The 18255-nt window shown below is 36.6% G+C and overlaps 1 protein-coding gene and 1 long non-coding RNA gene across 4 annotated transcripts in view; one reads left to right on the top strand and one right to left on the bottom strand.

The window, feature by feature from the left end:
• The window catches only part of ADAMTSL1 (ADAMTS like 1), a 1092747-nt gene that overhangs the window by 821529 nt on the left and 252963 nt on the right, over window positions 1-18255 (top strand). The gene's annotated exons all lie outside the window — the stretch shown is intronic.
• LOC103098872 (uncharacterized) lies at window positions 10729-12899 on the bottom strand. Its single transcript, XR_470455.3, has 2 exons — window positions 12741-12899; window positions 10729-11396 (listed from the first exon to the last, which is right to left on the bottom strand). It is a non-coding gene; the product is annotated as an uncharacterized LOC103098872 (long non-coding RNA).

Here is an 18255-nt window from a genome sequence, read left to right as displayed (position 1 = left end):
CAAATAAACAATTAGAAATTAGGTAAAACCTTTTGAAATGTACAGTCTTTTTTGAGATTCTGTGATTGCAAGTGGTTTAAAAAGAAAACCAAAATATCACAGGTCAGGAATATTACAGTCAGGAATGTAAAAAGATTACTTGAAATAGTTCCATAGAAATATTGAACTAAGTAAAAAGGTAATTAAAAAAAACTAATCTTAAAGCTACTTTAATTGTTAAAACTCTTTTTGCCTTTTTTTAAGGCATCAAATGCTTCTTTCTTTGGAGCAATGAACTTAATTTTGCCCAGGGTTGTAAGTTAGCACATACTTACTGGCCAAAGACTATACAAGTAAAAGACCGGTGGGCTAAACAGTATCAGGCAAAGTGCCTAAAAGTGGTGCAAAGAAGGCTGCCTGCCCTTTTTGTCACCTCTTTGGTTAGGCTTTCTGGAGCATCTGTATTTTTAGAAAAGAACAAAGAGGTTTTCCTGTAGGTTGATCCTGAGGGAGCTGAATGAATTGTGTAAAGAACTGAGAGGATCTTTGTGACTTGTGGGAAAAAGCATTGCCTGGTCATGTAGGCAAGACCAATTAGTCTCTTAGTCTCCACCAAAAGGAGAACAACTCTATGATCTCAAAGAATTTTAAATCTCTTCTCAAGCCTGATTTATATTGTGTAGAAGAAAAAAATTGTTTTGTTATGTGAGAGTCTTCACATAAAAAAGTCAAGGCTTTTCTTTTGACTTAAAATAGCATTCTTAGTTTCTGTTAAACCATTATTTCTCCAATTGCCATCATATATATTTCAGCTCTTGCACTAACTTCTCCTCCAAATATGGCCAAAAGTGGACAAACGAACATCCCATGCATTTAAAATAGTTGTACATGCCAACAATACAGCTTTCAAAATGTTTTGCCCTCTTGTCTGTGCCAACAGAAATGCCAGCACAAATCTATTGCATCGGCAAGTCCTGACAATCAGCTGCCGGGAATTGCTCTCCAGGTGGTCCCCAGTGTACACAGGTTTACACTTGTGCCTGAGTTCTAGTTGAACCCTCTTTTTTTTTTTGGTAGCACAAAACTATAGGTAGTTTAAAAGGCAAGGGGAAGGGAGAGGTAACATCCTTAACAGGTCCTAGGGAAAGCTAAAGGATGATGGGAATTGGGCGGGCTGGGATGGGAGTTGAGAGGAAAGTGGTCAAAGTAATATTGTAATTAAGGAAGATATTTACTATACACTTTCCTAGTTACTCAACTACCTAGGTCTAGTTTTTGTTATGTTGCCCTCAGGCACTTCTCCCCATTAGGAGATGAATTTAGCCTATTGTACAGCTCCATGCTGCTTGAGGTAAAGCTCTTGGCTCTGGCTTCATCTCATTTTCTTGGCTTCCATACTGATACAAGTTGGGTACATACATTGTGATATCCCTAGAAAGCATGTATTAGGTGACACTTCAGGAGAAAAATCATTAAGTCAACTATTCTTCAGTAGTGATCTCAGTCATCTGTTTTTCCTTTAGGGCACAGTTACCTCCATTCAATATTAATTACCATTCATAACAGGAGCTTCTAGGGAGTCAGAACTCTCAGGTGCCTGGATCTTGAATTAGGCTTTCATCACTTGTTGCCTGGTCCATTATAATACCCTTCTAAAAGGTCTCCTTATCTCCAGGGCTTCCCTTCTCCTTGTTTCCTTTTCATTCTTTGCCTAGTGGCCAAAAGTAATTTCTAATGAGAAAGATTACCATGACACTCTGCTGCTCAAAAAGCCTTCAGTGGTTCCCTGTTGCCTATAAGATAAAATGCAAATAACTTAGCATGTAAGGCCTTCCACAGTCTGACCCTTGCAAAATTTTCTAGCCAGAGATAGATGGGGGAGGAGGGAAAGATAAAGACACTGAGTTTCAGAGAGATTGTGACTTACCCAAGAACACTCAGACAAAGAATTTGAGCTAGAATAAACTGAAAAAATCACCTCCAGCCTCTCCAGTTAGAAGACAAGAAAACTGAGGCCCAAAGAGGTTATTTCAAATGAAATGATAAATAGTACTTTTCAAATTGCATTGTATTATGAGTTTTGACAATGATGATCCAGGATATAATTTGCTAGATAAGGGTAGTAAGGAGGGAAACCAAATGGCTCAGTGGATAATTTGCTGGGACTGGTGTCAGGAAGACCCTAGTTTAAATTTAGACTCAGACATTTACTAGTTGTGTGATGTTAGACAAGTTTTTTGTTTTTTTTTAAACCCTTACCTTCTGCCTTGGAATCAATACTGTGTATTGGTTTCAAGGCAGAAGAGTGGTAAGGGCTAGGCAATGGGGGTCAAGTGACTTGCCCAGGGTCACAAAGCTGGGAAGTGTCTGAGGTCAAATTTGAACCTAGGACCTTCCATCTCTAAGTCTGGCTCAATCCACTGAGCTACCCAGCTGCCCCGTGGGCAAGTTTTTTTAACCTCTGTTTGCCTTAATTCACTGAAGAAGAAATATCAAACACTCTAGTATCTTTGCTAAGAAAACTGGGAAATATTTCCCAGTTATATTTTAATCTGGTTTGGGCCACAGACAGAAGTGTGTGGGCCTCACTTGTTTAATATGTTTGCATCCAATCCATATTAAAACTCCTTCCTCTTCAATGTTTCCCCCCAGAGAACATTATCTGGATATCTGCTTTTCCCCATTGCCTCTTAATATATGTATTCTGACCTCCTTCTTCCAGTTATGTCTATGTATCTTTGGTTATAACTTGATGACAGAGAAGCCAGATTTAGAGTATCAGCTACTTCTCAAAAGGAGGAAGACAGTAGAGCTTCCTGAGTGGGATCATCGTCTAGTAGAAGGAAGACTGAAATTACAAACAGAGGACCTAAAGCCATATAAACAGCTTCTGCCCCTTGATGCTGTTTCTGCCTCCTCCTAAATGGATTCTGTAAACAAATTCCACATGGTGGTATACAGGCACATGGGAGTACAGTCCTGGCCAATAATTCCTGAACCCACACAACAAGCAATGGTCTTACCCACTTTGAACTCCGTGGAACCAATTCAAAGGGGAAAAAAAGATTTTTTAAAACGTGACTAAAGTGGTAACTAATAAAATGAACTTAAATTAAGATATGCCAATTAAGAATATACACTAATGATTATTAAAGGCTTATGTGGAGATTTGGTACAAGACAAAACTGAAAGTCCTTTGCCTTGAAAGTACAGTAAGATCTTGTATTACGCAAACAACACAAATGGCAGTCAAAAAAATAAAGAAAAAACATGAAATAACATTTTTAATTACCTGCTAAATTGATGCCATTTTCCTAAGCAGCATAAAGTCTCTCACAGCAGTGTGCCCACTAGCATTCATTCTCACTCTGAGAAGCACTGGGAGTCATTACATTATTTCAGTCCAAACAATAGGTCTCCTATCAATCTGCTCCAGAAGTTCCCACTTGTACCAAGTTGTGTCCATGTCAGAGCAGCACTTCTCTTTATTTGACTAATACTATTAAGTTATTCATAATGGCCCCAAAGTACAAGAGTAGTGAGTGATGCTGGTAGCTCTTATAAGCCCAAGAAGAGAAATAGTGTACCTTTGTGTGTTCATCTAAGAAATATTTATTAAATAGCAGCATTCACTATTACACACTATTTTCAGTTTACACAGAGTTTGGAATATACTGATTGAATAAAACAAGGTTCTACTTTATAGATATCACTGCCCTCTTTTCCTTTACCTTAAACGTAAGCCTGATTTGTCTTCTCGGGTAGCACTTCTCAAAAGAAGAATTCACTTCTATTCCTTATTCATTTCTGCCTTTCTGAATTATCTTTTTCCTTGCTCCCTCCTGATTATCTTAACCTTGTCCTTTCCTCTATTGTCATGATTCTCTTTTTTGACTGATTTTGGGGATATTTTTTCTTAATTATTTCTTTAAGGCACAGCATTGTGGCATGGAAAGAATTTCAAACTTAGAATCAAAAAGACCTGGGTAAAATTTGTCTCTGACACTTAGGATCATACATTTAGAGCTAGAATAGACTTTAAACATAGTCTTATCCAACTCCTTAATTTTTTCTTTTTTTTCTTAAACCTTTACCTTCTGTCTTGGAGTCAATACTGTGTATTGGTTCCAAGGCAGAAGAGTGGTAAAGGCTAGGCAATGGGGGTCAAGTGACTTGCCCAGAGTCACACAGCTGGGAAGTGTCTCAGTCCAGATTGGAACCCAGGGTCTCTTGTCTCTGGGCCTGTCTCTCAATCCACTGAGCCATCCAGCTGCCCCCTCCCTAATTTTTTCAAACAAGGCTATGGCAAGTGTAGCAAATCCTTCCTCTTCTATTAGTCATCCATTGGCTCTATAAAAATGGACTTCAGTATGACTCTTTCGCTCCTCAGCTCAAATGAACATTCATCTAACCCTTGAGTGTTCATTCTAATGAAGGAGGACATTTATGAAGATAATCTAATTCTGAATAAATTTTTGTAGGACTTCCTGTAACAAAGGTCCAGGATCCCAGAGATAAACATATCAAATATAAATAAAGGGAGAGAAGGAGAAATCAGTCCCAGGGAAGAACCATGGAGTTTGAGATGATAAAAAATTTCTTAAGGACTCCTTAATGAATACCTCCAAAATGATCCATTTTCAGGGCTTTATCTTGCATCTGGGAGCAAGTTTGGAGTTTCTGAGGATGCAAAAACAAGTTCCCTGAAAGAGAAAGGAATAAATATTGTTGCATAAAAATAGTGAGATTGATTTGTATTCCATTAATAAAATCAGAGAGAATTTGAAACAATAGTCACCATCATGCCACTAACCTTCAAGTCTCTTGTACTGATGGTTCCTTTCATGCCTGAAATTGGATCCAAATTTGGAAAGTACAAGAGAAGTATGGGAAAAAGCAAAGATTTATCTGAGGAAAAAATCTCAGAACACAATAATCAAATGCTTTTTTTGTGTGTATTAATAATCATATATTTTCTTAATATATGCATCTAAAATGCATACAATTAAATCTGTCCATCTTTACAAAAATAATTTGTATAACTACCTTTTTGTCTCTTCCTATGAACATCTCTTCATAGATTATAAGGCCCCCAAAAGAAGTCATTATTTTTTTTCACAATAATTAGCTTCCTTTCAATGATTCAACTCAACTTCAATTAAAATAAAAATTATAAAACTCTGTTGTTTTATGAAACAGTCCCTGCCTCCAACAAGCTCATATTTAGCTGGGGAATATAATATTTATATGTAGCTAAAAATAAAATATATACAAATACAAATTCATTTCAGGAGGGAAAAAGTATAAATACCTGGGAGGAAATAAGAAAAGTCCAATGTCGATATTGGCACCTGAGTTGAATGTTAAAGGAAGCTAAGGATTTTACCAGGGGGAGGTGAAGAAGGAGTATATTTCAGACTTGGAGGACTGCCTATGCAGGGCAATGAGTCAAAAGATGGAATGTTATGTATCAGAAACATCAAGCTAGCTAATTTGTCTGGAACAAGTGCATGAAGCATAAAGATATGAAATAAGACTTGGAAATAAGGTGAGAGCCAGATATATGAAGGGTTTTAAAGATTGGGTGGAGAATTTTTTAAATATTTTATTCTAAAGACAATAGGGAGGCATTGGAGATTTTTGAGTTGGGGGAGGGAAGGTGATGGAGATAAGATTAGTTTTTAGTTTTACAAACAAAAATTTAGTATCTCTGTGAGGACGAGAGGGAAGAGGTCAGAGTCAGAAAAAAAAAATAGTAGACTATTGTGATAGACCAAGCTAGAGATGATGAAAACTTGAATTTGACAGTGGATATAAGAGGTTTGTAGAGGTCCAATGCATAAGGTTTGACTGCTGAATTGATACAGAAATTGAGTGAAAGGAAAGAGTCAAAGAGAGCTCCACAGACTGAATCTAGGGACACCTGAAAGGATGTTAGTGTCAGCAACAGAAAAGGGACAAATTTGAAGGAGGGTTCAGAAGGAAAGACACCTGTCTTGGAGATTTTACATTTAAGATGGTTACTCAAATGAGATGTTGACAAAAGCTTCTTTTAAATATTTTGGTGATTCTGAAAGGCAATTTGCACAAAATAGTATTTCTATATTTCTTCTTTGTTTTCCTCTGCTCTCCCCTACCTCCACCCACTGACTTATTAAATGTCAAAGGAAATTGAACTGGGGTAAAAGGAAATAAACATTAGGAAACACTTTCTAATATGCCAGTTAGGCTTGAGGGTGATGGGAATGGGGGAAAGGAAAGGGATGCATAGGGAGTAGTAACCAGTGGTGGGGGTGGGGCAAATGTTCATTTACACATGCCAGGTCATGTTTTGCATTCTGATCACTGTTGTAATTTAGAAGCCCTATAAAAAAGTCTTTATAAAATGTAGACCCTGTTTCCTAAATATTGAATCAGACACAAATCTAGATAGTACTTTGCTAGGAGGCAGGCAGGCCTAAATAAAGCTCTAATCACATTGTAAAAACCTGTGTAGCATAAGTAACTTCACACATTTCTACTCTGAACATGTCCCACTTTTGGCCCTTGCTCCTAGAAATACCAGCCTGCCAGGGGGATTCTGCGTATTTTAAAGAGATTAATTCCCATGCACAACAGTATTCAACCCTTGGATTTGGCCAATTCCATCCTTACAAGCAAATTGTTGCTTTGACTGTATACCTGTGTATAGCATTTGCGTAGGTTTTTGAGAAATTTTCTCATCAAGTTTTGCCTAATTTGCTCAGTTCTGACTTGCACCACATAGCCACTCTCTGGCACTGAAACAGCCATCTTTCCTCCACTGTCCTAGGGTGTTCTGTAAAATTTCATGATGTGAATAAGTGGAAAACAAATGAAAGTACCAAAATTACACATATTTCCCAAATATTTTCACTACAATTGTTGGAATTTCATCTTTTAATAATTAAAAAGGCATTTAAAGTTCAGCAGAAAGGATAAGTGATGAAATAAAGCCTCTTATTTAAATATTATTTTTTAGATTACTGATATAGAGCTGGAGGGAAATTTTGATGCTATCTAATCCAGTTCCCCTCACTTTACAGGTGAAGAAACCAAGGACCAGTGAGTTTAGTGGCTTATCCAAGGTGATACAGGTAGCAAATAGCAGAACCAATTCCAAACCCTGATTCTCTGACCTCTCTTCCAGTGCTTTTTTCATTATACCAGATTGGTTCCATGTACACCCACCATTTATCTTTTTATTATCTTTAGGCTTGTTTGTAATTAATTACCATTCTTCCAAAATCATAGTGTTTTATGATTTTCACCTATATAAGTATTGGGAGAATTTGATATTATACAGATATTTTTTCAGCAGTGATAATTTTGAGATCATCAAAAAGCAATGTGTAATTTCTGAACTTTCTTACCTCATATTCCATTCTAGATCCAGCTTGTTATCTGTTTGTAGTACGTGGCTAAGGGATATGAAAATGGAATATACTTATAGATTACCTGTCCAGTAACATGTCAGGAAAACTCTTGCATGTTCTACCAGGCTTGATAATGGTCCTAACAATAGTCCACATCTCTTTGTTGACCAATCTACCTAATCATGAAGATTATCACTAGAGAACTGGACACAAGGCTCATATCTCATGACTTGGGCAGTAAGCAATGGCCTGTTTTTGGCCATGGTATGTCAAGAAACAGGAAAAATAAAATTGCAATTTAAAAATAATTATTAAAAATGTTTATCTTCTCTAGTAAGCAAAAAATGCAAATGAAAGCAACTTTATTATACCTTATTCCATCACAGTTGGAAAAATAACAATAAATGACAAAGCAGTGTTGGCAAGACTACAGCCAAACAAGCACACTTAGTTAATTTCTGGTGGCATTGTTAGACCATGGTGTGACCTTTGAGAAAATCAGTTTACTTTATTTCAATTCAAAAACATTTATTATGCCTTAACTATGTGTATTTTATATTGGGGCTCTGTGTAATATGCAAAGCTTAAATAAAATAACTCCTGTCCTCCTGGTGCTTATAATCTAATAGAAATGGATTTTTATTTATATATTTATATAACACTTTAAATATATTTTCATTATAATAACACTTTGAGGTGGTTAATGAAAATATTAATTACATTTTTTCATTTAAAATATTTTATTAATATCTTTTCTTGATCTTATCTTTTATTGATATGCTTTGTCTCCTCTCTCCTAGAGAGCCATTCTATATGCCAAAAAAAAGAAAAGAAAAAATGCAGCAAAACTAATCAGTACTTTTAAAAACTGTTATTATATGCAATGTTCTAGATCTAGATATTGAACCTTCTCCTTCCCCAACCTCTGCAAAAAGGAATGAGGTATCTCTCTAGTCTTCTTCTTTGGAGACAAGCTTATTTTTAATTGTTTTCAATATTCATAGTTTTTCTTTAGTGATGGTTGTTCTTTCTATTTACATTTTGCCATCATTTTTATGTTGTTTTCTTTGATCTGCTTATTTCACTTTCCATTAATTTCTTTTTATAGTCTTTCCATACTTCTCTGTATTCACTATGTTTGTCATTTCTTGGGAAATCCATTGCCAATTGACGGGCATCTACTTTGTTTCCTGTTTTTTGCTATCACAAAAAATGCTTTTATCAATATTTTATAGAATATGAGATCTTTCTCTTTGTCAGTGATCTTTATGGGATGTACACTCAGAAGCAGAAACTCTGAGTCACAGAGTATGAACATCTTAGCCATTTTACTTGCAGAAAAAGCATTTGAAAGAGCATAGCGCTCTTATGTAGTATAGGCAGAAAATGAGACACACTGTTTCACTGGTGGAACTATACATTCATACAAATTTTCTAGAAAGAAATTTGGAATTTTGAAAATAAATGGCTAAAATGTCTATATCCTTTAACAGAGAAATCCTACTGCTAGGGATATTACAACAGGAGAAGGCCTGGTCATTGACAAAAAGAAAGTTTCCATATCACCTTTATTTTTTAAATTGATTAACTAAGGCCAAGAAAAATGGCATTCCTAGCCCATATTCACATAGCAACTATGTATTAGAAGCAGATTTATATTCCGTGAATTCTGACTTGAAGCCATCTTTTCTTTGCTCTTTCTATACCATCAATTTCTTAGAATTCAGAGTAGTAATTATTTAGTTAAAAGACACTTTGGAAGTTGCTCTATATTTGCTTTTTATCATTCTACCATTCCACCCTCTATTGCTATCCTGTTGCACCCACAGTCCCTGCTTCACAGAGCAAATATAGCTTTGAGCCTGGGGAATAAGAGGGAAGTGACCAGAGATGTAGCAGCAACAGAGAAGGGAACATATATGTTCATGGTCACATACAGAAATGCCAGGGTGGTTTGATGGTGGTGTGGATCCTTGCCAGGACCAGATGTTAAAGCTGCTCTTCCTGTTCCAGGATGGGTTGCCTAAACCCCAAAACAATCAGAAATTCCTGCTGGCTACTAGACTCTCCAGACCAGCAAGGGAGTTCAGAATTGTGTTCTACTAATTACTCTTGGTGTGACCTTAAGCAAATCTTTTAATTTCTTTTGGGCCTCAGTTTCTTCCCTTGTAAAATGAAGAGATAAGACTATAACTATGATAATTTTGACTAAGGTCTATAATCCTATATAATTGTCAGTGTGAAATGGTAGAATGATAATGAACTTCATTCGCAAAGCCAGAAGAAAGGACTTGGTGCCCTGGTTTTTCTATTTAGTAGAGGTGTAAACAGGAACTAGTTAAATCACCTCTGATGTCCTCAGTTTCTTTTTCCATAAAAAATGGATAGTAGTAGTTGTCATGCTCTCTACTTCACATGATTACTATGAGAAAAATGTATTGCAATCTACAAAATGCTATATGATTTTTTAAAATCTGTTTTCCACTAGACTATAAGCTCCATGAGGGTAGAGTCTGACATGCATTTTATGTCTCATGCAGAGCCCAGCGTGGGGTTCTGAATATATTCAATAAATGTTTTAATTGAAATTAATTAAACTGAATAAAAGCCAAACCAATTTACAGTATCACCAGCAATTAATTAATTAGCTTACTCTCTTCTTGCCAACATCACTTTATCACTTTTATTTTTTTCTCAGCATATAGGGGATGAGGTGATATCTTAAAGCTCCTAAACATCAAATGAACAGAGAGATAGGTTCAAATGTGACCCCCGCCATTTACCATCTTTGTGACCATGAGCAAGTCACTTCATGTGAGCCTCATAGGCTTCCTCATTAGTAAAACAGGGATCTCAATGCCTGTTTCACAAGGTTTTGAGAAGCAAATATGTTGGGAAAGCACTTTGCAAACCTTCAAACTATCTATATAACATCTATATAAATCAATAAATGAGATAACATGCATGTACAGGACTTTGCAGACTTTGGCACCATATAAATTCTTGCTACTATTAGTATTGCTTAAATATGTTACTAGTATTATTAAATCATTATTAGAGACCAATGTGTTGGGGAAGGAAGAGTTAGAAGCCAAACTCAGAACTGTCCCACATAGCAAACTGGTGCTCCAGGCTTCAATTGGACCATTTTAAGGAGAAGAAAAGTTCTTTAGCGAGGAACTGTGTGCTCTTTCTCTATCCATCTGTGTCCTTGCCCTTTCTTCATCCTTACCCATTCACACACACACACACACACACACACACACACACATGCACGCACGCACGCACGCACGCACGCAACCAGAGCATATTTACTCATTCTTCTGGTGTATAGACTATAAATTATATGCCCAAGCCTTTTAGTGAGATCTTTATTGTCCACAAAACTCAGCTGAATGGTGGCATGGTCTAGGGTTTTGAACTAGAAAATACAAATTTTCTTGTGTTATTTTATAGGGGTTCCCCTTGTATGTGCGTGCATGCGTGCGTGAGCGTGTCTGACCACAGCAACAGAATGACTGCTTTGTGAGTGCTCTCTGCTTGTATGGATACATTCCAGTGGGAGCCACATTTGTACCAGGGCAGAAGACCAGCTGCTCTCCTGTCTCCTTTACAAAAGAGGCTTGTGTTTGAATAGAAATTCTCAACTGTATGCCCAGCAGCAGAAGGGAGCCTAAGCGGTGATGTCAAAGTATGCCATGATGTCACCACAATTCACAAAGATTACAGTTAATGCCATGTGAAGTGAGGCCAAATTCAACACTCTCTCTCTTGGGTACTTCACAGACTGAAAGACAGCAGCGAGGCCAGAGGTCAGGTCTTTGTATAATTTTGTTTCGCATTCTCCAGACACCCTAATTTTGGAAGCAGGCTGGGGAGGAGGGAGAAGGCAGCCTGTAGAAGCACAGACTGCCTCCCCCCAACCATCTGGTGAGAACAGATTCTTGTGTTTCTTTTCACACGTGTCTCTATGAGGTTAATTCATACAGTTGCTGGATGAAAAAAAAATAGCCAAAATCAAACCTAAAAAAAAAAATCTTATGAGAATAAATACAGTCATGTAAACTAGCAAAGATCTTTTTTGAGTCCAAACTTAAAATAAACCCAGGCTAAAAGAAATCAGGCTGCAAGCATCTAAAATTTTTACTATACTTGGGGTAGCTAGCTGACACAATGGATAGAGCTCCTGGCCAGAAGTTAATAAGACTCATCTTTGTGAGTTCAAATCTGGCTTCAGACACTTACTATGTGAACTCAGTCAAGTCACTTAACTCTGTTTGCCTCAGTTTCTGGAAGTGGCAAATGCACTCTAGCATCTTTGCCAAGTAAACCCCAAATAAGGTTACAACAACATTGGAATGACTGAAACAATTAAATTAAAAATAAAAAACATTTTATTGCTACAGTTTATAGTATTAACCAAAAGGAGAAACCTAGGGCAAGTCCCTCCCCCTTTCTGTGTTTCCTTTTCCTTGGAAGGTGAGTGGATTTGAAATCAGAGGCCCCAGATTCAATTCAGAGCTATCATTTGCTGCCTTTTTTATCTCTAATTTCTCTAAGCCTCAGTTTCCTCACTTGTAAAATAATAGAGTTGAACTAGATGTTCTCTGAGGTCCCTTGTAGCCCTAAATTTCAGTTCTAAGTTTCAGTTCTGATAACTTTAAAAAGTAGATAGATACTGGTTAAAAAAAATTTCCCTCTTTTGCCTTTTTCATCTGATTTCCAATATTTTCATTTGCTCTTCTACTTCCTGTTTGATCTGTATATTTCTTCAAGGCTACCCCCCAAAAGCTGGTTTGAATCTCCTAGCATTTTACTTTTTTAAGGATTTAACATTGGATATAGGCTTTAGATATGTAGCACTATACTTAGAGTCCAAAGACCTGGTTTCTAGTTCCATCTTTGCCACTTTTCCTAGCTGTATGCTTCTGCATACTTCTCTCTCTCTTGAGATTGTGATATAAAGTGGAAATAATTACACCTCTTCTAACTACCTCACAGGGCTACCATAAGAGTCAAATGAAGTAATTATGTTAAAGCTTTTATGTAATTAAAAAATAGCCAAGTATAGAGTATTCTGTAAGGGTTAATTGATAGGAGTTTGACAAAAGTGAGGAGCAGTTTGATAAAACACTTAGTTTAATTTGAGAAGTACAGATAGAAAATATAAAGGAGGAAAGAGACATTATTACTCTAATACCTTATGACCATATCTAAATTCCTAATCCAACTAAAATTTCTAAAAACCCTACTCTGTCTTCGAGGACAGGTTCTTCTGCCTGGACAAACTAAGTCTAATATAACCTACTCTACCTAGAAATTTATTCACTAACTACCCACCTATACTAATAAATAAACATTCATCACCTACGAACTCTTTAAATTTGTTTTTCTCCATCCCAACTGTCAGTAGTCAAACTGTCAGAAGTGGCCCTTGACTGCGAGAGGCTACTACTCCCTCCAGGTCCAGTGGTAAAAGCCCAACTGTCAAATGATTCCTTCCTTATATATCTTCCTTGTCTCCTAGGTAATGGAATCTTCAGCTCTCTCTCACAGTCAGTTCCTATTCTTTCTGCCTCTTAAAGAGACAGAGGGAGAGATTAAGAAAATCCCTATAACAATTCTTATTGTCATTAACATAATCATAATTGTGTTTCCCATTTGGACTACTTGAAGTCTTTTGGGTACATATAAAAGCCAGAAATTCTTAATAAAAAAATAGAATCCCATTGAAAATGGATTTCTGCTAAATTAGACCTTCCTTAATCCCAAAGGGCAGAAGTAGGAATTAAATTCACTTTAATTTAACTTGATTTTAATTCATAGGATCATAGATACAGCAGTGGAAGGGACATCAGAGGCCATCAAGTTTAACCTTTCTTGTATTACAGGTGAGGAACCTAATGTCTATAGAAGTAAAAGTACAAGTTTTTCTTCCATATCCATAAATCCTGGATTAGATAAATATATTTCCTTTTGGCTTACTCTTTGACTTATACAACCTCTAACCTTATTCTTCATCCTCATTGTAAAGTCAATTTCATTCTCTTCTCCTAAATTATTTCCAAGGACATTGTTCTTGCACTAGATATACTTTTTTTTTCTTTTTCCTATTTTGGTATCTCGGTGAATCAGTTGAACTTCACACAATCTCCCACCCTTAGTTGCCTTATTCCTTGTTCTACAATCAATCAATTATACTTTGCCAAAACTCAATACTCCCATCATCTGCCTCTGTCATTTTTATTTGTATGTTCCTGAGTGGAGCTGGAGAAAATCATGGAACTATGACGTTCCCACTCCAAATTTTTGCTATCTAAGCTCAACTAGGTCCTCCCTAAAATGTGGAAAACAATTTTATTTCTCCCTATTTGATTCATTACCCTACTCTCCACAGGAGCTTTTCAAAACCTTCTCATCTCTCCTAAAGTCTCCCATAGTATTCCCTCTCCATATCTTCTCAACTGAAGACCTCATCTCATGCATCATTCCCTAAATGGAAACTGTCCTCTAAGATCTCTATTCTCTTCTCTTTTCCTTACATCATATCATCTAGAATACCTCACGCCACTGTCTTTTCCTTCAATTTAGTTTCATGTGAAGAGTAAACTCTTCTCCTTGGCAAGGTAAGTTCCTCAACCTGCACCTTTGAGTCCATCCCTACTCCCTATCTTCTGCAAATTGCCCCTACTCTCTCCAATCTCTCTCTCTACAAGGTCCTTCCATGATGCCTACAAATATACCCATATCTTCTGAATCCTTAAATATCCCCAATTGATCCAACAAGTCAGCATCCTTTATCTCTGCTTCCCTTCACGTAAACTTCTTTAGAAAACCCTTTATAATTGGTTCCTCTCATTTGATTCCAAACCCTCTACACTTTGGCTTCAGATCTGAAACTGCCCTCTTCAATGTTACCTTTTATTTAACTACCAAAACTTATGGCCTTTTCTTAGTTCTCATCCTCCTTGACTCTCCTGCATCATTTGATCAAGTTTCATTTTCTCCTGAATTCACTCTCATTTCTAGATTTTGTGATACTGTTCTCTCCTTGTTCTCCTCCTTTATGATGCTCAAACCTTCACCTCTTCCCAACTTCTCAATTATTATTGAGGCCACCACAATCCTCCCAGTTACCTATACCCACAAATTCCATGCCATCCTGTACTATACTCATTCACCACGCATATGTAATTCATTGTCAGATATTACCATTTCTACTTTTAGAACTTTTCTCACAGAATATCCTTCTGTCTCCATTAATGAAGCCACAATATTAATTCTGGTCCATATGACCTTTCACCTGGACTACTATAATAGCCTTCTAAGGTGTCTTCCTGTTTCAAGGTTCTCCTTACTCCAAGTTATCAATGTTTTGTTTTTTTTTTAAGAGTAGGTCCAATGATGTTAACACCTGCTTAGTGTGCTCCAATTGTTCCTTATTCCCTCTAGAATATGAATCAGTTGTTAGGCATCTAGCTGTTCACAAACTGAACTATTCCCACTTTTCCAGCATTCTTATAACTTACTCCATCTATCAACTTTATGATCCCACTACACTGACTTGCTTAGTGTTTTTTGAATAAGATGCTCCATTTCCATCTCCTTGCATCACACTGACTATCTCTCATGCTTGGAATGCTATCCTTTCATTTCTGCTTTGACTTCCTTCAAAACTCATCTCAAATCACACCCTCTGCAAGAGGATTTTGCCAATATTCTCAGGGACTGACAGTTTCCTCTTTTAGATTATTCTCGTCTTACTTTCATTTGATCATATATATATATGTGTATATATATATATGTATATGTATATATATATACATATATCTAGTTGTTCACGTGTTGTCTCTTGCCTGAGAATATATGTTCTAAAGGGCAGGAACTGGGTTTTGTTTTTGTTGTTATTGTTGCCATCGGCCATTCCTTAAAACTCTAGAATTGGTACAGTACCTGGCAACATAACAAACTTAATAAATGCTTCTTGATAGACTAACCCTCTTTAGCTTCCTCACCTGTAAAATGGGAAATTGAATGAATGACCTCTGAGTTGCCTTCCAATTCTGTATCTTGATCCTATGATTAATAGAGGTTTTTTTTCACTAATATGGATTTCAGTGGGATGATCATTGGATATTTCAATGTTTGTTTACTTACACAGTGGCACTCTAGTCAATGTTTTCTACTTTTAAAGAGGTGTCTGAACATTGTGCTAGATTTAAGGAGTCACTGTAATTCACCCTAGCCAGGGGGCAAGGAGGAACAATTATTTCATTAACAGAAACTCACAAAGACCATCTACCAGGCTGATGAAAGTTGTAACTGGTATTAACAGAAGGATGACCCATACCAATAATTATAGCATCAAAGCAATTAAAACTGCTATTGACATTCCCAGACATATTTTTCTTTCTTTTTATGATAGGAATGTTTCTTCTGTAATTTGCTGTTGCTATTCATTAGCGTTTGACAGATTTCAGAAAAGACTTCAAATTAGAATCCAGACAGGAATCATAGGACGTTATAGTAGGAAGGAACATTAGAAATCAGTCTTCTTCATTTTACAAAGGTGTAAACTGAGGCTGAGAGAGGAGATGTGGCTTATCTAGAGACATATAGCCATTAATTAGCAGAGGTAGGATTGAAATGTAGGTCTTCTGGCCATAAATTTAGAAGTTTTCATACTATACTACTCTTGCCCATTGACCAATTCTACTTGGAGGTTTTCTTTTATGAGTCACTTTATGAGTTGAAACCCAGAAGAAAATGTTGCTGGCAGGGAAAGTCTTCTGATATAGTATCCTTTGATTTATTTAAAATTTATTTTAAAAATAAAACCTCTCCCTCCAAAAATACCCACCTCTAAATGTGTCTTTTTTTCTGGAATAGTCTCAAAGTCACCAAACTCAGACAGCCTCCATTTGTGCTGTCACATATGTGCTATTCCTATGAGGACCATCCCTGAGCTCCAGTCTTAATTCAATATAATCCATCACATCACTGCTAGTTTTGTCTTCTGACCCCAATCCTGTCACTCAAATTCCTAGATTGCTCCTTGCTGGTCACCAAATAAAACCCAAACACCTCAGCCTGGCATTCATTCAAGGCTTTCATAATAACAGTAAAAAGGATATTAACTCGTATTAAAGGAACATGTTCTGGTTCACAAAGTACTTTCCTTAGAACATGCATATGTGCATATATAATTATATGTTATATAATATCATGCCCTCAGCAGCTCTGTAAGACTATAAATTGCAGAGAAGGTGGTAATTTGCATTCATAGAGAAAGTTCTTCCCAGGAACCCCTCGGTAGTAATACAATCACAGGTCCCCTAAAATGTTTATGTATAAATGAGTTTGTCTCTTATATATTCTGATATAAAATTCCATCTCTATAAATGAGAAAACCAAATCACAGTTTCAATGAACTGCTCAGGATCAGACAATTGTTAATAATAACTGGAAATTTCTTTAGCACTTAGAGTTCACCAAAGTACTTTCTTTACAATGAATCTATAAGACAGACAATGTGTGTATTATTATCTCAGTTTCACAGATGAGAAAACCAAATGTCAGAAAGGCAAAGTGATACACCTATAGGAACACAGCTAGGAAACTTTGGGGCAAGGATTTAGACTTAATCTTCCATGCCTGAATCCAGTGTTCCATTAGACCACTATATTGAATTTCAGTCCCAACCACCAATGAATCCAAACCTGCTAACATGGTACCCAGTGGCAATCTATCATGTCTTTGGAGTGACTGGCAGGTGATCAGACCCTACTGACTTCCTAGTTCACTTGTGCTCAATAACTAAGTAAACACTTTTTGGACAAAACCTATTATATATATATATATATCAGCTGACTGCAACCTCAGTAACAGAAGAGCAGGACATATCAATTGTAGAACATTGAATTTGAAATCATTCTTTTTCTTTTTTGTGGGGCTATTAGTAATCTTGAATACCTTCTGTTCAAGGCTTGAATCATAGATAGTACTTAGATAGCAAAGGGACCTTAAAAATTAGCAAGTCTAATCCATTCATCTTATAGATGAAGAAAGTGAGTCTCAAAGAAATTAATGTTAATTTACCTAACATTAAAAAGATAGCAAGTAGCAAAATCATGGTTTAAATCCAGATCTTCTGGTCCAAATAAATTGTTCTTTCAGCTGAATGCTTGAGGTCACCTATATTTTTATGCTGTCAACCCAGAGTAGCTGCTGCTAAGGTAGACTTTCATTGCTATGAAAAAAATCAGGACAGAGAAGGAGATAGCATACATGGTTTTGTAAGTCCTTTATATAAGCTCAACATATAGCTATAACATAATTTAGTGCTTACTATGTGCTGGACACTGTGCTAAAACTTTATAGTTATCTCATTTGACTCTCACAACCACCCTAAGAAGTTGCTCAGTTGTTTCAATCATGTTTGATTCTTTGTGACTCCATTTTGGGTATTCCTGGCAAAAATACTGGAGTGGTTTGCCATTTCCTTCCAACTCATTTTTACAGATGAGAAAACTGAGGCAAACAGAGTTAAGTGACTTGACCAAGATCACATAGTTTGTAAGTGTCTTAGGAAAATTTTGAACTTGGATCTTCCTGACTTCAGTCCCAGCACTCCACTGAGCCACTTAGTTGCCCCTGGTAAGGAGGTGCTATAATTATCCTCATTTTACAGATGAGGAAACTAAGGCCAACAGAAGTTAAGTGACTTGTCCAAGCATCACACAGGTAGCAAATATGTGAGGATGGATTTGAACTTCAGTCTTCTTCACTTTTGGTCCAACACTCTATTTACAGTGCTACCTAGCTGCCCCAGTGCTCTATGGGTAGATTCTATAGGTCATATGATCATGGGACACTTTGATAT

The sequence above is a fragment of the Monodelphis domestica genome, chromosome 7 (assembly GCF_027887165.1).
Source record: "Monodelphis domestica isolate mMonDom1 chromosome 7, mMonDom1.pri, whole genome shotgun sequence".
Lineage (NCBI taxonomy): Eukaryota > Metazoa > Chordata > Mammalia > Didelphimorphia > Didelphidae > Monodelphis > Monodelphis domestica.
Note: the sequence above shows the minus strand (reverse complement) of the source record. Positions and strands in the feature narration are given on the sequence as shown.